Genomic DNA, 23078 nt, shown 5'->3' with positions numbered 1-23078 from the left:
AACACCTATCACACCAAACAGAAAATGGCTCATTCACGTGTTCACCTTCCCTTCTAGCAAACAAGAGGTTTGGAGGTTGGAGTTGTGTATAGTTCAAAGCTATAGCTCCGCAGCCTACTATAGTGTCTGACATTTAGTAGGTGGTTAACAAATACTTGTTAAATGGGATGAAACACTGCTAGTTTGTATATATATTTTTCTATCTCTTTTCAAACAAGTTCACATTAACTTGAAACATATTAAGCATAATGCAAGGCTGACTCCACCAGTTTCAGTATATATGTTCCTTTTAGGTTGACTTAAATTTTCATTGCCTTTTAAAAGTTATTTTTCATATTATGCTAGCAGTGTGACTGCATCCAAATAGGCATACAAGTGGGAATATTGAGGTGATGCAAGGTACCCATTAAATGCTCTGCCTAACAGCAGCTTCGTGGATTTCCAAAGTGTAAACATGCAGAAGAAAGGGAAGCTTAAGGATTCAAAGATGCGCTTTACCAGGTGTTTCATTGTGAAGCCTATCTGCTGGGTACAGGATAAGCTCCACCAAGTGACCACATCCTTTTGGAGCTCCTCCTGTGAAATTTGGCAGTCCTGAATTTTAAATCCTATGTTATCGAAAGAAAAACTCCCTTGTGCTGCCTGCAAAACTGGTCCTGTACACAAGGTCATCTTTGGTGGAAAAGAAATGGAACAGTCTAACCTGTAGGAAATACAGGCAGTGGTCGTTTGCTGTGAGGGATAAGATGGATTTTCAATGTTGGCAAAAGATATGAGGAACTCTGAAGGGAGTATGAATTGGCTCATTATTGAAATATTTCCTAAAGGGATTTCCCTACCATCTTTTGTGAGATGATGCAGAATCTGTGTCATAGAGGTAGCCAGTTTTCAGAGAAATGATTTTATAGAGGGTGGTTACAATGACTATTTGAGACCTCAAATGGTCACCTTCACATCTGAGTAAGACGAGTCTGATCATTTCGCATTCAGTAAGCTGACTCTAGAAGCCTTTGTTTTCAGAATGAATATCTCTTTGCAGTATGTATATAAAATATTTTAAGGGACAACTGCTTTTAAACCTTTCAGTTTGGTCCCCTTCTTATTTTAATCAATGATAACAGGGAGAAGCTTTGCTTGAAGAAAATTTTAAAGGTTTTCTTTGAACAGGCTGCTTTTCTCATTTATTTTTTACATTTTTCTACATGCACTGAAGGTCAAAAGAGTTCTTAGATTTAAACTAGGACATAGCATTCTGCATAAAACATCTGAAAGGACTTTTTTTAAATGTAAGGAATCTAAAAAACATTAGCTTAGAAACTGCTATGTTTCACACACCACTATACAAGCACTGGGCTGCTTTAAAAAGGAATTAAAACGGAGCGTCTTATACAGCAAGTTGGTTACAAATTTCTTATCTTTGTGTCCCTTTTTCTAGACTGAATCTTTACATAGTAATTTTGAGTAAGGGACATGCAATTCCAAGACTTTCAAATCTCAGGAAAAAAAGTTGGAGGGATTGACAGAGGTTGCTCAATTTTTATTTTGTTGAGGTATTTTTAAAAAATATATATGCTTTTTCATAACTAAAATAACATATAATTCCCCAAATATAAAAAGGATATAATCTCAGAAAAAAAATGACAGTTCTTTTAGTTGAGGTAATTGAGTTAACATCTGATGATTTTGTCATTTTTTTCCCACTTTCCAGTGAATTTTGGCACATATCCTTAGGGCTGCTTTCTGTCTGTGGAAAGGCATTGGAAGTTGGCAATAAAGGTGGCCAGATTTCACCTTAGGGACAGGCTATTTAAAGTGAGATAGGAAATTGAGTAGGAGTTAACCAGAGGAAGTGTGAGCCTAGGAATCAAGGCCCTCACAGAAGCAGGCACCAAGGGTAGCCTAGTGTCGCGGAATGTAGATGGGCTGGGTCCGGGGGGTGGTGGTGGGGGAAGGCATATACAAGGTGAGCTGGGGGAGGAACCTTGTAGGATTCTTTTTATCTATTCTGTTTTTCTTTTTTTTAATCTTCATAGTGCCTGATTCAAAACGTATGTAGCTAGTCACATTCTGAACATCATAATGTTTTGAAGATGGACTAGGATTTTGGGGTTATAAAGTTATGCAACAGAAAGAATTACACAAGACCGACAATAGGGAAATCTGGGAATTTCTGTAATTCTAACTCTGTCAGGCTGTACCTGAATGACTTTGGCCCATTCATCTCTCCTCTTGGAGACTTCATTTCCTCACAGTGACCTGGATAAAGATGGCTTTGAAACAGATGATAAGTTATCACTCTTAGTTTTGACTTTATGGTTCTGTGATTTTAAGTTATCAAGAGGCCTATAGACTTTATGGTGTGATGCAGGGAGAAAATACTAGGACTATAGCCTTGGAAATATAGCAGGAGACTTGTTTTCCTTCTTTAAGTGAAAAAAACTTTTCTTAGTAAGTTCTTCTTCACCCTCCATGAAAACTAAACAAGCTGTAATGACTATAAAAGGTGAAGTTTTTATTGTCAAATAATTATTATGTTAATAAAAGAAAAAAATAAATGAAACTTTACTGGGACAAGGAGAGTGGCCAAGTAGGATATTGGCTTAGGTGAAAGTCTGAAAGACTGCTACCCAATACATTAGTTAACATCATTTTGTTTGAAAGTCTGAAAGACTGCTACCCAATGCATTCGTTAACATTTCCTAGAGACAAAGCACTGTTTGAGACATTAGGCCAAGTTAGAGAAATGAGTTGATCAATAAGAAGGATTCTATACAGGCAAAAGGAACAACAAGCACAGAACGATTTTAAAAATTATGAGATATGGTCCAAATAGCCATTATAAAAATGATTTTGGTTGTTGAAGATGATATCATGGTTGATCAAGTAGAAGAAATGAAATAAGTGGAATTGGGGAATAATAGTTCAAAAAGAAATTAGAATGTTAGTCTGTTGTATAATTTAGGTTTATTGACTCAGTACCAAAGTATTTATCCTTTGTGCTAAGCTTTGATTTATAATCTATAAGACAGGCACAGAAATCATTCTCTCAGTGATGTTTTACGAGAATTAAATAAAATAATGTAGAGTAGTAGCAATTCTATGTATTTGCATATGAAATCCAAAAACATGAAAAAAGAAGAGAATAAAGAAGCAAGAAAAAGATGCAAGGGAGAGAATAAGAGCAAGGGAGTCAAAGACCATGTATTGTAAGAGTGGTTCTCAAAATGTGAACTAGATCTAGATCAGCAGCACAACATCACCTGGAACTTGTTAGAAATAAAAATTATACATGCCTACTAAACCAGAACCTCTGGGGCTGGAGCCCAGAATTGTGTTTTACCAGACCCTTCAGCTGATCCTGATGCTTGGCTAAAAATGGAAAACCACTATGTTAGAGTGAGGAACCACAGGATGAGCTGAAGCGGTCTATAGCAGCTGTTTATTCACTCATTTAAGAAATAGCCCTTCAGGCTGGACGTGGTGGCTCACGCCTGTAATCCCAGCACTTTGGGAGGCCCAGGAGGGCGGATCACAAGGTCAGGAGATTAAGACCATCCTGACTAATACGGTGAAACCCCGTCTCTACTAAAAATACAAAAAATTAGCCGGGCGTGGTGGTGGGCGCCTGCAGTCCCAGCTACTCAGGAGGCTGAGCAGGAGAATGGCGTGAACCCAGGAGGTGGAGCTTGCAGTGAGCCGAGATCGCGCCACTGCACTCCAGCCTGGGTGACAGAGCGAGACTCCATCTTAAAAAAAAAAAAAAAAAAAAAAAGAAAAAGAAAAAGAAATAGCCCTTCAACAATGGCTTTGCACAGAGATTGCTCGAGGTCTTGAGGATATACAGATTTCACAGTTTGCTGTCACTACTTATAAGGCATGTTTCTAGTCATTTCCTTACTAAAGCCTCTTCCTCTTTTTCCTCTAATATCAGCCCTTGGGGGCTTTGTTCCTTTTTCTCTGCACATAGTTTCTCTTGATTTTTCCCCTTTTTACTTTTTATTGATAAATCTTAAATCTATATTTCTCTCTTCCATCTTACCTAACTTCCTGTCTCATACATTCCACAGTTTTCAGACTTCTTGATGTCACTACAAATTCAACATAACTAAACCAATATTATACTCTTCCTTTCCATACAATCCCCCTTCTCATGTTCCTGTTTATAATTTTCCAATTGAGTTTATGGTATCATGGCTCTTTCTATTCTCATTTAACTAGAGAAAACTGGTTAAGGGCATGACAGCTGAAGTCAGATTTCTCTGGATTCACATCCTAGCTCAGCCATTTATTAACTATAACTTGGGTAGCTACTCTATGTGTCAGTGTCCTTGACTACAAAACGAAATGATAATAGCAGCTTTCCTGGGGTGTTATAAAGACTAAAGGAGTTAGTCCATGTAAAAACTTTAGAAGAGTAGCTGACACTTAATACATGTGCAATAAATGATAGCTATTTTATTATGGGTGCTAATTCTTTTTCATTTATTCCTTATATTCTCTATTATCTGTCAATTCTTTCTTTAGATGAGTTGTAGGGAATGTTATAGTATAGGTATAGTATAGTATACCTTCCAAAGTTTCTTCCATCCCATTAGATAAGGATGCTAAGCCGTCAGTGTATATTCTTATGTGGATCTGCTCAGTGCGTGGGTAAACCTGTGACCTAAGAAGATGAACTATTTTGGGTAAAGATACGGCCTGAGATGAACTAATTAAGCTGAAGAGACAGAGTTATCTTAATCTGTTTCTGCTGAGAGGAGAGATTTCTCCTGCATGAGAATAAGGAACTACATTATCTCTGTCCCTGTGGTCATGATACTTATGTCACAAGGCAGGTCTGCTTGAGGACAGTTTTGTCTCACTCACCGTGGATGGATGAGTATAAGGTGAAAAGAACTTCGGTTTTTGAGAACATTGTCCTGTTGAATCTTTGAATTGAGCAACCATGGAGCACATTCTACCATCAAATATGTTGCTATATGAGATAAATTTCTTAAGAACATTTGATTTCAGATTTCCTTTCTTACAGTCAAACGCATATAACGAAGTAATTTGCCATTCTCATTCCTAGAATTTAGGAACTTTATAAAAAGGTGCGTATCTTTTTCTGCTTTGATTCTCTTCCCACCCACTTCAGTGTATATCTCAGATCATTTAAGCATCCCTTGATAATAACTACTAAAGTAATCTCTAACATCATCAAGCTCAAAGTCCTTCATCTACCACAGAAATCTTTCATAACCTAGTAGCTTTTACCTTTCAAATTGTAATTTTTATTTATTTTGTCTTCTGAATTTCACACTTATACATCTGTTATAATATAACTTAGATTAATCTGTCTAATAAAAATCTCAAGCTTACTAAACTCAAAGCTGAGGTATTAATTTCCCTTGTTTGTTAACCTAGCAGGTCAGTTAATGATACCATCATCCATTTATTTGTTCAGAAAATAAGCTTATCCTGATTTCTCTCTTTATCTCACCCCTCATATCACACCCAAACAGTTTCTAGTCCTATCAGTTTCACAGCTAGACAGACTGGAAGATGCCGCTTTTACATCTCAATTTCACCTCTCTAGACTAAGCCATCATCCTGTCTCTCCTGGATTACCACACGGGCTTCCTACCTTCTCTTACTGCATTCATTCTTGCTCACTGCCTCTGCTGCACTCTCTCCTTCTCACCATATATCTTTCTTTACTTTAAGAGCCAAAGGTAATAAATGCTTCTTAAAAAATTTCCAATGGCTTGTCTTTGTTATTAGAAAAAACTCTTAAGTCTTTACTATGTTTTTCAAAGTTCTATTGTATATCTGGGCCCAACTAACTCTTTACTCTCCTTTCATATGACTGCCTTTTTTGTTCCCTTTCTTTGAGCCACACTGGCCTCCTAGTCATTCCTTAAACACTCCTAGCTGATTCCCGCTGCAGGGCTTTTACATCTGTGGTTTCTTATGCATTGGATACTCTTCCTCCAAATTTTCCATTTGAGATTGTAATAAAATGTTCCTTCCTTTGGACAGTCTTCTGTGTCCCACCCCCACACTGATCTATATTTATTCTCTGTCCCAGTTATATTTTCTTTCAGGAAAATTTTCCCACATGAAATTATCCCATTTATTTGTTTTCTTATTTGTTGTCTGTGTCTTCCTCTGACTTTCTGGGAAAATGTAAGCTTCAGGAAAGCAATAATCTTGTCAGTCTTGTTCACTGTTTTATCTCTAGATAAAACAAAGAGTTTCAATCATTAAGTAATTGCTCAATAAATATTTACTGCTTGAATGAATAAACATGAATCCTAATCTGTAGTAAACTGCTTGCCTTAGTAGTCATAGTGAGGATACGGTTGTATTTTTTCCCCTTCAAACATTAGTAACAAAAATTCATTGAACACCTACTTTATTATGGAAGATAAAAATGGAAGTATAAGATAGATGTTGTAATTCTTTGTGAGCTAAGAATTTAGAACATATTTGAAATGTCGAGTATGAACACAAGAAATGATTAACAAAAATGTGACATCAGTGGTACAGGGAAGATAAAATATGGAAATACAATAAAGAGCCGAATTTTCTAGAGAAGCCTTATGGTAAGGCTGGTCATGAGGTGAGGTCCACACAATGTATTAGATGTGAATAGTCTGGAGAGAAAAGGATAACCCAGGTTTCCAGGAGACAGGCAACATGATGTGCTAAGAGATTCAATTAGGTTTGTGACCACGGAATGGAAAGAATAGGAAAGCAAAAAAGAGACATTTAAAAACAAATTGTTGCCTCAACCTTTTTCTTTTTATCTCTATGCCCTTTCCATGGGCTGTCTTTGGCTTTTACTATTTTAATGGAGAGTTTGCCCAAGTCAATAACCATCGCTCCAGGCTCTCTCTCAAATTCCCACCCTACTTTGTCATTTCTTTGTCATACTCCCTACATTTCCTTATATGGGTATATCATCCTCTAGTGCCCCAAGTTCAACATACCTAGACAAAAAGTAGCACTTTCACTCTCAAACCAGTTTCCTCTTCTGGCTTCTCTTTTGTTAATGACTTCTCGATCGATCTCTCAGCCAGTGAGGCTAAAGATTTCACAATGATTTTGCCCCTCCTTTCCCTTGATTTCTGTGTCATTTGATGCCCAACACTACGTTAACAATATCTTTTCCTTCCCTTTCATTTCTTTTGCCTTCACTCCAGGTCAGGCCTTTGATTTTTCCTGGGTCATTCATTCATGAATTTTTTCACTCAGCTAATATTTATCAAACAGCTATTATGCATTAGGCTTTCTTCCAGGTGCTTTGGAATACATCTCTGAATAAAACAGACACAAATCTCTACCTTCTTGGAGACATTATAGATACAACATGGCCTCCTATCTGGTACTCTCTCATCTAGTCAATTCCTTTTATTTCATTGCATATATATTTTTTCAAACTGATCAAAAAGCATGCTTCTGATTATGGCTAGGTTTTTCTAAATCCTTCAATGATTCCACTTGTCCTAAATTGATTACAGGCTGTGAGTCCCAGTCTATTTTCTCATCTACCTTAATGAATGATTTTGGGTCACTTTACTGAATATTTTCTGGTTGAGAAGTAATTTGTTTGGCAAATTTCTACACTTGCTAAAAACATGCAGAAAAGAGGAAATTAATACTAGTAAAATCCATGCTGATGAGCACAAAGAATATAAGAGGCTCCCTAGAAGGGCCATGATGGTTTTTGTAGAGAGTACTACAGGGATTTTGGTTCATTAATGGAAAATACACAGAAAATTGAGAAAAATCATTAGAACAAAAATTTTACTATCAAAATCACTATTTTGGATAAAGATAAAACACTTTACAGAGTAGAAATCTCATGTTTTTTTTTAGTGTGCCAGCTCCTTTCTGTCATGCCATATCCTATGCTCATGGAACACTGGTAAAAATATCATTAATATGCAAGTTTTAAATATGTTTTCTTAGGCCAGTAATATACAAAGGAAAAACATGTTAGATTGTGATCATTTTCATTAGTTACTAACATTTCAAAAATAAAGAGCTTTTATAAAATGACAGAAGCAGAATGGATTATTATGAAAAAAGTAGGTGGGGCAGTTCCAAGATGGCCGAATAGGAACAGCTCCAGTCTACAGCTCCCAGCGTGAGCGACGCAGAAGACAGTGATTTCTGCATTTCCAACTGAGGTACCGGGTTCATCTCACTGGGGCTTGTTGGCCAGTGGGTGGGTGTAGGACAGTGCGTGCAGCCCACCGAGCATAAGCCAAAGCAGGATGAGGCATCACCTCACCCAGGAAGTGCAAGGGGTCAGGGAATTCCCTTTCCTAGCCAAAGGAAGCTGTGACAGACAGCACCTGGAAAATCAGGTCGCTTCCACCCTAATGCTGCACTTTTCCAGTGGTCTTAGCAAACGGCACACCAGGAGATTATATCCCACACCTGGCTTGCAGCAACATTTGCTGTTCAGCAATATTCACTATTTTGCAGCCTCCGCTGCTGATACTCAGGCAAAGAGGGTCTGGAGGGGACCTCCAGCAAACTCCAACAGCTCTGCAGCTAAGGGTCCTGACTGTTAGAAGGAAAACTAACAAACAGAAAGGACATCCACATCAAAACTCCATCTGTACGTCACCATCATCAAAGACCAAAGGTAGGTAAAACCACAAAGATGGGGAGAAAACAGCAGAAAAGCTGAAAATTCTAAAAATCAGACTGCCTCTCCCCCTCCAAAGGAACACAGCTCCTCACCAGGAATGGAACAAAGCTGGATGGAGAATGACCTTGACAAGTTGAGAGAAGAAGGCTTCAGACAATCAAACTTCTCTGAGCTAAAGGAGAATGTTAGAACCCATTGCAAAGAAGCTAAAAACTTTGAAAAAAGATTAGATGAATGGCTAACTAGAATAACCAGTTCAGAGAAGTCCTTAAATGACCTGATGGAGCTGAAAACCATGGCAAGAGAACTACGTGACAGATGAACAAGTTTCAGTAGCTGATTCGATCAACTGGAAGAAAGGGTATCAGTGATTGAAGATCAAATGAATGAAATGAAGCAAGAAGAGAAGTTTAGAGAAAAAAAGAGTAAAAAGAAATGAACAAAGCCTACAAGAAATATGGGATTATGTGAAAAGACAAAATTGACATCTGATTGGTGTACCTGAAAGTGACAGGGAAAATGGAACCAAGTTGGAAAACATTCTGCAGGATATTATCCAGGAGAACTTCCCCAACCTAGAAAGGCAGGCCAACATTCAAATTCAGGAAATACAGAGAACACCACAAAGATACTCCTCGAGAAGAGCAACTCCAAGACACATAATTGTAAGATTCACCAAAGATGAAGTGAAGGAAAAAATGTTACGGGCAGCCACAGAGAAAGGTCAGTTTACCCACAAAGGGAAGCCCATCAGACTAACAGCAGATCTCTTGGCAGAAACTCTACAAGCAAGAAGAGAGTGGGGGCCAATATTCAACATTCTTAAAGAAAAGAATTTTCAACCCAGAATTTCACATCCAGCCAAACTAAGTTTCATAAGTGAAGGAGAAATAAAATCCTTTACAGATAAGCAAAAGCTTAGAGATTTTGTCACCACCAGGCCTTACAAGAGATCCTGAAGGAAGCACGAAACATGGAAAGGAACAACCGGTACCAGCCACTGCAAAAACATGCCAAAATGTAAAGTCCATCGATGCGAGGAAGAAACTACATCAACTAATGAGCAAAATAAACACCTAACATCATAATGTCAGGATCAAATTCACACATAACAATATTAACCTTAAATGTAAATGGGCCAAATGCTCCAATTAAAAGTCACAGACTGGTGAATTGGATAAAGAGTCAAAACCCATCAGTGTGCTGTATTCAGGAGACCCATCTCACGTGCAGAGACACACATAGGCTCAAAGTAAGGGATGGAGGAAGATCTACCAAGCAAATAGAAAACAAAAAAAGGCAGGGGTTGCAATCCTAGTCTCTGAAAAAACAGACTTTAAACCAACAAAGATCAAAAGGGACAAAGAAGGTCATTACATAATAGTAAAGGGATCAATTCAATAAGAAGAGCTAACTATCCTAAATATATATGCACCCAATACAGGAGCACCCAGATTCATAAAGCAAGTCCTTAGAGACCTACAAAGAGACTTAGACTCCCACACAATAATAATGGGAGACTTTAACGCCCCACTGTCAACATTAGACAGATCAGCAAGACAGAAAGTTAACAAGGATATCCAGGAATTGAACTCAGCTCTGCACCAAGCAGACCTAATAGACATCTACAGAACTCTCCACCCCAAATCAACAGAACATACATTCTTCTCAGCACCACATCACACTTATTCCAAAATTGACCACATAGTTGGAAGTAAAGCACTCCTCAGCAAATGTACAAGAACAGAAATTATAACAAACTGTCTCTCAGACCACAGTGCAATCAAACTAGAACTCCAGATTAAGAAACTCACTCAATACCACACAACTACATGGAAACTGAACAACCTGCTCCTGAATGACTACTGGGTACATAATGAAATGAAGGCAGAAATAAAGATGTTCTTTGAAGCCAATGAGAAGAAACACACAACATACCAGAATCTCTGGGACACATTTAAGGCAGTGTGTAGAAGGAAATTTATAGCACTTAATGCCCACAAGAGAAAGCAGGCAAGATATAAAATTGACACCCTAACATCACAATTAAAAGAACTAGAGAAGCAAGAGCAAACACATTCAAAAGCTAGCAGAAGGCAAGAAATAACTAAGGTCAGAGCAGAACTGAAGGAGACAGAAACACAAAAAACCCTTCAAAAAAATCAATGAATCCAGGAGCTGGTTTAACAAAATTGATAGACCACTAGCAAGACTAATAAAGATGAAAAGAGAGAAGAATCAAATAGATGCAATAAAAAATGATAAAGGGGATATCACCACCGATCCCGCAGAAATACAAACTATCATCAGAGAATATTATAAACACCTCTACGCAAATAAACTAGAAAATCTAGAAGAAATGGATAAATTCCTGGACACATACACCCTCCCAAGACTAAACCAGGAAGAAGTTGAATCCCTGAATAGACCAATAACACGCTCTGAAATTGAGGCAATAATTAATAGCCTATCAACCAAAAAAAGTCCAGGACCGGACAGATTCACAGCCATATTCTACAAGAGGTACAAGGAGGTGCTGGCACCATTCCTTCTGAAACTATTCCATTCCTTGTACCAAGAGGTACAAGGAAGAGCTGGTACCATTCCTTCTGAAACAGAAAAAGAGGGAGTCCTCCGTAACTCATTTTATGAGGCCAGCATCATCCTGATACCAAAGCGTGGCAGAGACACAACAAAAAGAGAGAATTTTAGACCAATATCCCTGATGAACATCGATGCAAAAATCCTCAATAAAATACTTGCAAACTGAATCCAGCAGCACATCAAAAAGCTATCCATCATGATCAAATGGGCTTCATCCCTGGGATGCAAGGCTGGTTCAACATACGCAAATCAATAAATGTAATCCAGCATATAAACAGAACCAAACACAAAAACCACATGATTATCTGAATAGATGCCTTTGACATCTATTCTGAATAGAAAAGGCCTTTGACAAAATTCAACAGCCTTTCATGCTAAAAACTCTCAATAAATTAGGTATTGATGGGATGTATCTCAAAACAATAAGAGCTATTTATGAAAAGCCCACAGCCAATATCATACTGAATGGGCAAAAACTGGAAGCATTCCCTTTGAAAACTGGCACAAGACAGGAATGCGCTCTCTCACCACTCCTATTCAACATAGTGTTGGAAGTTCTGGCTAGGGCAGTCAGGCAGGAGAAAGAAATAAAGGGTATTCAATTAGGAAAAAAGGAAGTCAAATTGTCTGTGTTTGCAGATGACATGATTGTATATTTAGAAAACTCCATCATCTCAGCCCAAAATCTCCTTAAGCTGAGAAGCAACTTCAGCAAAGTCTCAGGATACAAAATCAATGTGCAAGAATCACAAGCATTCTTATACACCAATAACAGACAACGGAGAGCCAAATCATGAGTGAACTCATATTCACAGTTGCTTCAAAGAGAATAAAATACCTAGGAATCCAACTTACAAGGGATGTGAAGCACCTCTTCAAGGAGAACTACAAACCACTGCTCAACGAAATAAAAGAGGACACAGAAAAATGGAAGAACATACCAGCTCATGGATAGGAAGAATCAATATCATGAAAATGGCCATACTGCCCAAGGTAATTTATAGATTCAATGCCATCCTCATTAATCTACCAATGACTTTCTTCACAGAATTGGAAAAAAACTACTTTAAACATTATATGGAACCAAAAAAGAGCCCTCATTGCCAAGACAATCCTAAGCCAAAAGAACAAAGCTGGAGGCATCACATTACCTGACTTCAAACTATACCACAAGGCTACAGTAACCAAAATAGCATGATACTGATACCAAAACAGAGATATAGACCAATGGAACAGAACAGAGTCCTCAGAAATAATACCACACATCTACAAACATCTGATCTTTGACAAACCTGACAAAAACAAGAAATGGAGAAAGGATTCCCTATTTAATAAATAGTGCTGGGAAAACTGGCCTGCTTTATGTAGAAAGCTGAAACTGGATCCTTTCCTTACACTTTATACAAAAATTAATTCAAGATAGGTTAAAGACTTAAATGTTATACCTAAAACCACAAAAACCCTAGAAGGAAACTTAGGCAATACAATTCAGGACATAGGAATGGGCAACGACTTCATGTCTAAAACACCAAAAGCAACCGCAGCAAAAGTCAAAATTGACAAATGGGATCTAATTAAACTAAAGAGCTTCTGCACAGCAAAAGAAACTATCATCAGAGTGTCAACAGGCAAACTACAGAATGGGAGAAAATTTTTGCAACCTACTCATCTGACAAAGGGCTAATATCCAGAATCTAGAAAGGACTCAAACAAATTTACAACAAAAAAACAACCCCATCAAAAAGTGGGTGAAGGATATGAACAGACACTTCTCAAAAGAAGACATTTATGTAGCCAACAGACACATGAAAAAATGCTCATCATCACTCCCATCACAGAAACGCAAATCAAAACCACAATGAGATACCATCTCACACCAGTTAGAATGGCGATCATTAAAAAGTCAGGAAACAACAGGTGCTGGAAAGGATGTGGAGAAATAGAAACACTTTTACACTGTTGGTGGGACTGTAAACTAGTTCAACCATTGTGAAAGACAGTGGTGATTCCTCAAGGATCTGGAACAAGAAATACCATTTGACCCAGGCATCCCATTACTGGGTATATACCCAAAAGATTATAAAACACGCTGCTATAAAGACACATGCACACATATGTTTATTGCAGCATTATTCACAATAGCAAAGACTTGGAACCAACCTAAATGTCCATCAATGATAGACTGGATTAAGAAAGTGTGGCACATATACACCATGGAATACTAGGCAGCCATAAAAAAGGATGAGTTCATGTCCTTTGTAGGGACATGGATGAAGCTGGAAACCGTCATTCTCAGTAAACTATCGCAAGGAAAAAAAAACCAGACACCGCATGTTCTCACTCATAGGTGGAAATTGAACAATGAGAACACTTGGACACAGGAAAGAGAACATCACACACTGGGGCCTGCCATGGGGTTGGGGGAGGGGGAGGGATAGCATTAGGAGATATACCTAATGTAAATGACAAGTTAATGGGTGCAGCACGCCAACATGGCACATGTATACATATGTAACCTGCACGTGGTGCACATGTACTCTAGAACTTAAAGTATAATAAAATAAATAAATAGATAAATAAAAAGAAAAAAAGTAAATCAATCCATTGAGGTATATATTTCTCGTTTTGAAATTGGTGTTAAAACAGAGAACTAATTTCACAAATACAGAACTCATTAGAGCTTATGTTAGACTTATCTGGGCTATACAGAATAATGGCTCTTATTCCATATAAAAAATCTTATATTTTCATCTTAGCCATAATTCATGTCTAGAAGTATCAGATTCTGTTTCACATTAGTAAACATTTAACATGTAAGTAGACAGTCTGACCAATTATGATGTTAGTTTATTTGAGCTGCTCAAAGAACTATGAAATGAGATAGATAAGAGGCAATTATGATTTCCACCAATTAAAATGTAATGATGAATTAAAACTTCCATGAAAGAAGAATTCAAGTTTTGATTATGTAGTCTTAAGCTAACTTGTAGCAAAGGAAGATGAGAGGAAGGGAAAATGCTTCAGTATCCTCCCATAGCTTTCAATTTTCAATATATTTACTTCTAGTCAGCTGATGTAAGACAGCTTCCATTTCAGATGGACCTCTCCCTCCCTGTAATGGAAGACCGTTTGGTATTGTTATATCATTTACGTTTCTGAAAATATTCTGCATTTCATTTAAACTAAAATGCGCAAAAGCATTTTAACATGAAGGAAGGCAGCCACGCCGGCAGTCATGAAGACAATTTAGATCCTTATTATCCTTTTCCAGCATTGGTGCATGTTCTTAGACTTGTGGGAATATGAGCCAGGATAGTATAGTCTTTGACAGCATGGGTTCAAAGCCTGGCTTTGTCACTTATTAGTTTTATGATTTTGGAAAATTTCAAATCATTTCTGTGATTTAGTTTCCTCTTCTATAAAATAAAGCTAATAATATTTATCTCACAAGCTTATTATGAGAATTACATTATTTAACATAGTTAGGGCCTTTATAGTGATACTTGGCACCTGGTGAGTTTTCAATGAATGTCAACTACTATTTTAGGTTACAGCAGAGTTTCTTTATAAGTTAGAGAACACATTCCAAAGCACTCTATTCATCTTTGTGCTACATTTTCTTGTGTCTATGAAGTAATGACAATTTTTAAACAGATGTTCTAGTTATGTTTATGGCTCTGTTGAATGTATTTCCTAATGAATATTCCTGTCCTTTATGTAATATATTGACAAGACTATGTTTGTGAAAACATATATTTTACTGGTAAATTTTAGGGATAAAAACTGACTTTTTTTAAACAAAAGGAACTGGCAGAACAGGGCAGGGGATGGGACACTGGACTGGGAACCTGGACTAGGGGTCTCCAGGGCATGGTTTTAACCAAGGGTTATACCCTGGGCAGGGCACCCCACTTCCCTTCTTGGTTTCACATTTGAAAAATTAGAGAGTTATCTAAATGCATGCCAAAGGCTCACTCATGGCTCAAAATCTACGATTGTTTCCTCTACCGACATAATTATTATGTAAGCCCACACGTTTATTCCCATGATGTCACTATGCTTACAATATTTTAAGGGTCTATGAAAAAGTAGCATGTTCTTTGATTATTTTTGATGACATCAAATTTTCCTTTTAAAAGTAGACTGAATTTTTCAAACAGTAAAAAGTGTCTTGAGGCTATGTGTGTTGAGTAGAATGAGTGTTTTGAATGTTAAAAATGTGATTTAACTATAAGGGAATAAAAGGGTTTTTGAGACAGTGATAATTACTCTGGAGAGAGAGAGTGTGTGTGTATGTGCATATGTGTGTGTGTGTGTGTCTGTATTTTCAAGTGCAATGCGAATTTGTGGTTTTAAGTTCTGGAATATTTTGTTTAAAAGCCTTTAGTAACACCTAGATCATATCAGTAAAATAACTACGCTTTTTGTAAACCAACGGTGTTTTTAAGAAACAATATTTACTGAGATCTAGAAACAGCACAAATCTTATTTGTAAAATGGCTGATCAGACTTGCTGCTTGAAAAGCAGCTTGGTCCAGCATCATGGGCTTATTATCCAGCTGAAATACTGCCTTGCACCTTGCACTAGTCATTTATCTTCCCTGTAGCTCAGGACTTATCCCAGAAAAGTCTAATAAAGATGCTTGTTCATAAAGGGTACTGTTGTATCTTGAATACAGTGTTCCCCGAATGCCGTATGATGTAGTACAAGAAGAATGGAAACACGTATCACTTAAAAATCTACCCCATGGGGTTGCTGTTTGATGCCTAGGTTTGTGCTTAGCAGTGAGAATGCTATATGCTTCTTGAAAGTAAAGGTTTATAATTGTTTAAAATTTGGCTACAGCTTGGCAAGATTAATAAAACTAATCTCAAATCATATGGAGCCCATAAATATTTTTGAAATATTCACATACTGGAAATATCACTAACTATACTTACTCTGTCATCTATTTAGATTAAACTCTAAAATAGATGTAAATTATTTAGATTCTCCAGTAGAAGTAGCAGTCAGGGTGCTTACTAAAACTCACAGGATATTTGTCATAAAAATAGCTCCACAAGGATTCAGGAAACAGAAAAAGATTGATAGACAAATAAGCTTACTCATTTTTCTTGTTTATTGAAGTTTTTTAAATTAAAAATTCTAAATTTAAAACAGATGTTTTAAAGAGGAGGTTGCTCTGATATAGGAATAGCATATTCCTTTGTATGGATTCCAGAGGCTAGTCCTTATTTAAATAGACGTGTATTATGTGAGAAAAGAAAATAATTTCCTTTCACATTTTATAAGATAAAATGTCATTCTTTTAAAGCAAAAATATATGTATAAATATATATAACAGATATATTATATATACACACATAAATTAAATAAAACGTGTGTGTGTATATACATATATAAATTAAAAAAATAACATGTGATGTATTGTGAGAGAGAAGAAGAATACCAATAGGAATATGTGACTGTGATGTGAGCGACAGCAGAACAGAAATCTGTAGGCTGTATGGTTCTTAGAAATAATTATCTGTTGGCCGGGCGCGGTGGCTCAAGCCTGTAATCCGAGCACTTTGGGAGGCCGAGACGGGCGGATCACGAGGTCAGGAGATCGAGACCATCCTGGCTAATACGGTGAAACCCTGTCTCTACTTTAAAAAATACAAAAAACTAGCCGGGCGACGAGGCGGGCGCCTGTAATCCCAGCTACTCGGGAGGCTGAGGCAGGAGAATGGCGTAAACCCGGGAGGCGGAGCTTGCAGTGAGCTGAGATCCGGCCACTGCACTCCAGCCTGGGTGGCAGAGCAAGACTCCGTCTCAAAAAAAAAAAAAAAAAAAAAATTAATCGCTGCCTTTCTAAAAATGATGAAATAGAGCTGATGCAAACTTGTAATAGATGACCAAGAAGGAGAAGTTACAGAGCTGGAAGAAGTAGGAGAAACGAGGGGGCTGTTCGTGGCCACTGAAATCTGCACAGCCTTTCTCATTCAGGTTCCTGGATTTTATGCACTTCTTTGATTTTTCACCAAGTTCTCCCTATCCCTTCTCCAAACTTATCTTTTTTTCTAATCCTTTTTCATCGTTCTTTTGTAGTATTCTTACTGCTTCCCAGTTGGAATACTACAGCAGCCTTGCAAATGGCCTTCTTCAATGAAAAGTTAACCTAACACCTCAGACTCCTCAAATCTTCCTCTGTACAGATATTTCTCTTCTCAGAGCCCCACAAAGCTGGTGGAGGGTGCTGAGTAAGGACATGAGCTTCAACCTGAGTCCTAGATCTGTTTGTTATTAGCTATGTGAATTTGGCAAGATACTTAAGTCTGAGGCTCAGTTTCCTCAAATTTATGAAATGCAATGCACAGAGATGTGGCAAGCAGTATATGAAACATATCAAGTGTTTAGCGCAGTAGATGCTTTATAACTAGCAGCTGTTGATAGTCTGTCATATTCAATTTTAGTTTCTCTACCTAAATCCCTCGACTAATATTATCTCCAGTCAAGTTGTTCCTTCTCATCATCCTTTCAACACATGATGACTGTTTCTATTTATGTGAATTTCTCATGTTTTCCTGAGTATTTTACCTGCACCTGTTCTCATATCCAAATTTGATTTATTCTTGAATTCTCCCTGCTCAAGTCTAGTAACCTTTTATAGTCTAGTCTTCACTGATTTCATTTTCCTTAAAAATTTTTCTGCAAGTGTTGTCTGTACTACACATGGTTTAATGTATACTTTCATATTGCTTAATGTTTACAAATGTGTCTCAGCAACATCACTTCTGCTCTCAGAGCTTGGGGCTAGTTTATATTTTGCATCTCTAAAGGGAAGCCAGTAAACCGGTTAACTTCTGGTTTTATGTACCTTTCTGATTCTTTTAACCAGCTGAATACAGAGCTTAAGCCATTTGTTTACCAATCCTGGAGGCACTAAGTGGGCAATGAATAGGGGCTCCTTTTTTCCCCTTCCTGAATGGTGAACAGAATGCTTGGGAAGCACCCCATTCCAATTGGGGAATTAAAGGATTAGGATTATGCTTTCAAGTTAAAGGAATGTTTTTTACTTTCCTTGTGGGAATGAAAGCATAAAAATTATTACAGCAGGGAGTTGGAAAGAAGGGTAGGCAGGTGCTGTGTTTGTTTTCTTTTTCTTCTTAGCTTTTTTTTTTCTTATCTTTTTTATTGGTTGGATGAAAAATTGTAGAAACCAAGAAAGAAAAAATAATTATGATAAAAAGGAAGATGTTAGAAATTATCAAGCAAGCAAAAAGCACAGAGGTTTATTTGGCTATAAATAAATGGGCTGACCTTTAGCCAAAAATTAAGTAGATCTTTTATCATGTATGAAATAATTATTGAATGCTTACTGCATGCTAAACAAGAAAGTAGGCACTAGAGATGTACAAACACATGCGTGAACTCAAGGAGCTCAGGAGCTTAACAACGGGAGGTAGGACCCAAGAGGTAAAGTGTAAGAAGTATCAAGATAGAGGGAGCTAAAAAGATCTAATATTCTCTTTTTTAATCCAAGTAAAAATACAAAATAAAGCACGAAATATTCTAATAGTTAATAGGAAAATAATTCCAATAGTTATAATATTAAATTAAATATTCTAATAGTTAATAGGAAAAAAGACTACAACTAAGGAGTTTAAAACTAACCAAATAAATGAATAAAAGTAGCTATTTATGGACCAATAATGACAGTATTGGTGAAGGATCAAGGATTGTGATTAATTCTACTCTGTGTGTGTCTGTGTGTGTGCATGTGTAGAGAGAGAGACAGAATCCCTAAGTATTTACTTGAAACACACTTGTTAAAAGCGTATGTCATTTTTGTGAAAAGCAGTATAGCAGAATGGTTAAGAGACCCAATTTTTGGAGCCAGACTCTGGGTTTGAATCTCAGCTCTAATAATCGACAGCTTCGTGAACTTGCACAGGTTACTTTACTTCATTATGTCCCAGTTTCTGGGTCTGTACAATTAGGACAGCAACAGTATTTACCTCACAGGTTATTATGTGTAGAAGCTTAGAGTCTAGCATGTAGTAAGGACAATATAAGAATATAAGCTTGACATTATTCTTACATGCTTTTACAAGAAATATAAGGGAAGACAGAATGTATAGTGACCAGAAAAATGGATATGAAATCAGAAATTTTGAATTTTTTCCACTTTTATTGCTTCTTTTTGTGATTCTAAGCCAGTTGTTTATTCCTGTGGACTACTTTCATCCTTGTCAGAAAGAGGATAGCTACTGTTAATTTCATTTCCAAAAATTCTCAAATTCTGATTAGTTTGAACTCCTGTTTATATATGTGTCACTATCATGAATCCAAGAAAAATTATTCTCCATACAACTTGGAACATGTAATTGTTTTTGTGCTTTGGGTAGTTCTATATCCCAAGTTTAGGGGCTAGAAGCCAATAAGCAAAATGTGACCTCTTTATGGGTGAACTATGAAATTAAACTAATGAATTATTTTTTCCTAATATCCACTGAAGATTTGAGAACAGATATGAGCTCATTCTTTTTGGTTATCTTTTTAGCTTTCTGCATCGTTAAGATTCTGAAGTCAACACTGGAGTTAATTTTATTTACTGCACAATGAAGGCAACCTGAAAAATTCAGTTTTCTTCATTCTTAAATGCCTTTAATGAGACAACATATGACTAAATTTTTTTAAACTAAAGTTACAAGGTGAGTACCACATAAAACATCCGATGACAAATAGTGTCAGGTCGAGAATTCATTGCAAGCCTTACTTACCACACAAACACACATATCTGATGACCAAAAAAAAAAAAAAGAAAAAAAAAGACTGACTTTAACTTCTGCTGCCAAGTTATCTAGTTTATGTGCAGAAAGGACACAAAAGGAAGCAAAACGCTTCTAACTATTTCTATGGTTATATAAATTGTAGCGCTTACTGGTTCCTTGAAGTCGTTCCAATGTGTGTTCGCTCACATACAATCGTACATGTGAGTGTATCACTATAACCCATATCTCCTAAGCTGAATTCAAAGGTTGTCCAGGTGCAGACTCATCCACTCAGTGTATGTACTTGTAGCATAGCAGTCATGCACTAATAAGCAATGCTATAATGAACAAATGTGCAACACCTCATATGATTGTTCTAAAGTGCCTATGAAATACATAAACATATAAGACATCTGACAGCAGATAATAAATGTAGTTACTGTATCACTATATATTTTTTATTTTACATGCTAATATTTGTTACATATTAAAGTACCTTAATATTTTAGAAGTTGTTATATTTCTATATTTCTTAATATTTTAGAAGTTATAGAAATATAGTCACCTGAAAAGTAACATTGAATTATTAAAATCACCTAGTATACTATATTTTCATTGAAGATAATCACAATAGTAATAAGTGATTTAATCAATGGCCCTGGATGCCGATGTATAAAACATATTGACCAGAATGTACTAAAATGGTTAAATTTGATGATCTTCATAGTTTTTGAAATCAGTTAACAAAAAGGGAAGATCTCTTTTACCTTATGGCTATAAAAAAATGGAACAAATGCAAATATTTTCTGAATTTAGCAAGAGGTTTTGGGTGATAAATTAATGTGGTACATGTGTATAAAGAGAGGAGCTGGCACACCACTGATGATTGCGAGGTCCTGCTTCTTTCCTGGCTCTCCCTTTCTCCATTTGTCCACGGAATCAGGATGCAGGATGTCATTATCAAGACACTCCACAGAAAGGAACAATTTAAACTGCCAACATCTATACTGCATATCAAATAAAGAAAAAATAATGCTCAATGCTTAATATTACTTTTTAGTAGTTCGCTAGAGTACATTTTCTGAGAATTAAAGTCTCTGATAGGTAAAGCAACACAGGGCTAATAAGAAATGCAACACTTGGTGTAATTTATTAAATATTTCTTTAATTACTATTATGTTCATCCATTATTTTTTACATAAAAGATCCAGAAAATCTCTGGGTGCGGTGGCTCATGCCTGTAATCTCAGCACTTTGGGAGGCTGAGGTGGGTGGATTACCTGATGTCAGGAGTTCAAGACCAGCCTGCCCAACATAGCGAAATCCCATCTCTACCCAAAATACAAAAAATTAGCCTGATGTGGTGGCATGCACGTGTAATCCCAGGTACTCGGGAGGTTGAGGCAGGAGAATCGCTTGAACCCGGGACGGGGAGGTTGCAGTGAGCCGAGATCGTGCCACTGCACCCCAGTCTGGGCGACAAGAGTGAAACAATGTCTCAAAAAAAAAAAAAAAAAAATCCAGAAAATCAAGTCCAAAAAACAAGAACATTTTTAGTAATGAAAAAGCCAAGTAACCACAACTAATCAATAATCAATAATCCTTTTCTCAATTATCTGAGTAATGTTAAGGATTCATTAAACAGTTCTGCTGGTCTTTCACCATGAAACCCGGGATCGCTTTTTATTCTATTACGCTTTTCCATCCTCACATCTAAATTAAAAGCAGTGGTGTGTTTCTTCCCTTAGAAGGGTCTCTTCTATTTGTTATTTCTCCTTATTTCCCCTTGCCTGATCAAGGTCAAGTTCCAGGCTTACCTTCTCTGGAGAGTTTTCACTCATTTTCCTTTGCTTAACTATTCTGCATGCTGTTCAATTATTTCAATACCTTAACTACATTACTTAAAATAATATAAATAAACAATACTGATATTATATACATATATATCATACATATATGATACATATCTATCAACACACATTTATAGAAATGTCTGTATTGTTCTTTGTTTCTTGTGCATGGGTTTTGTATCTCCAACTAGATGCCAAGTGCTTTACAGACAGATTCCCTATGGCATAACTGATTTTTGTAGTTTGTTCCTCTGAGAATTTGCTCATCAATAAATGTGTTTTGATTGATTATTATTTAGTATTTTGCTTCTCAGTTAATGCCTATGTATTTCACTTTCAGCTCACTGCAACCTCCACTTCCCAAGCTCAAGCGATTCTCATGCCTCAGCCTCCCAAGTAGCTGGGATTATAGGCATGCACCACCACACCTGGATAACTTTCATATTATTAGTAGAGATGGGGTTTCTCCATGTTGGCCAGGCTAGTCTCAAACTCCTGGCCTCAAGTGATCCACCTGCCTTGGCCTCCCAAAGTGCTGGGATTACAGGTGTGAACCACTGCATCCAGCCTATTCATAATCCTTTACTCCTTCCTTCCCTGTACGTGGAGTACATTTACCCACTCCATTAATTCTGGGCTTGGCCATGAGACTTGCTTTGGTTTGTGATCTGTGGACAGATGGAACATATGCCACATCCAAGCAAGAAGCACAGGAGACACTGCAGGTTTCTGCCAATCTCTTTTGCAAATGCTCTTTGCAATGAGAATTGCATGTGCCTGATAGGTCGGCTTCTTCAGCCTGGGCCTTGGAATGAGAAGCTTGCACACAGTAGGCCTGCAGTTGACCCACAGCTTGAAGCAGAGCACAACCAAATTACAGCCTTGTTTCGTGAATGAGAAGTAACTTTTCTAAATCACTTATGCTTTAGAGTTGTTTGCTACACAGAAAAGCTGACTAATACAGGACCCTTAGAATTAATCTAATTTCATTTTACGTGTAATGAGAGAGGTTTAGATTTTTATGGTTTGCTAATGGAAGAGTTATGGCATAAATTGTGAACTACTGATTTTTAGTTCTTTTAAAAAAATACACACAAAATGCCTGGCTTTTTTGTTATCCTAAAATTTGGAGAAATATAACTCAAATTGTTTGAAATTTAGGGCCTTAGTACTATCTGGAACTGCCCTCTTAGACTATCATTAGATTCTAGAGAATAGGT

The 23078-nt window shown here is 37.0% G+C and overlaps 1 protein-coding gene across 1 annotated transcript in view; it reads right to left on the bottom strand.

Moving 5' to 3' along the window:
* Positions 1-23078, bottom strand: part of GRID2 (glutamate ionotropic receptor delta type subunit 2) — a 1540711-nt gene that overhangs the window by 118274 nt on the left and 1399359 nt on the right. The window lies entirely within an intron of this gene.

This window comes from Trachypithecus francoisi, unplaced genomic scaffold (genome assembly GCF_009764315.1).
Source record: "Trachypithecus francoisi isolate TF-2019V2 unplaced genomic scaffold, Tfra_2.0 Lachesis_group1, whole genome shotgun sequence".
Lineage (NCBI taxonomy): Eukaryota > Metazoa > Chordata > Mammalia > Primates > Cercopithecidae > Trachypithecus > Trachypithecus francoisi.
Note: the sequence above shows the minus strand (reverse complement) of the source record. Positions and strands in the feature narration are given on the sequence as shown.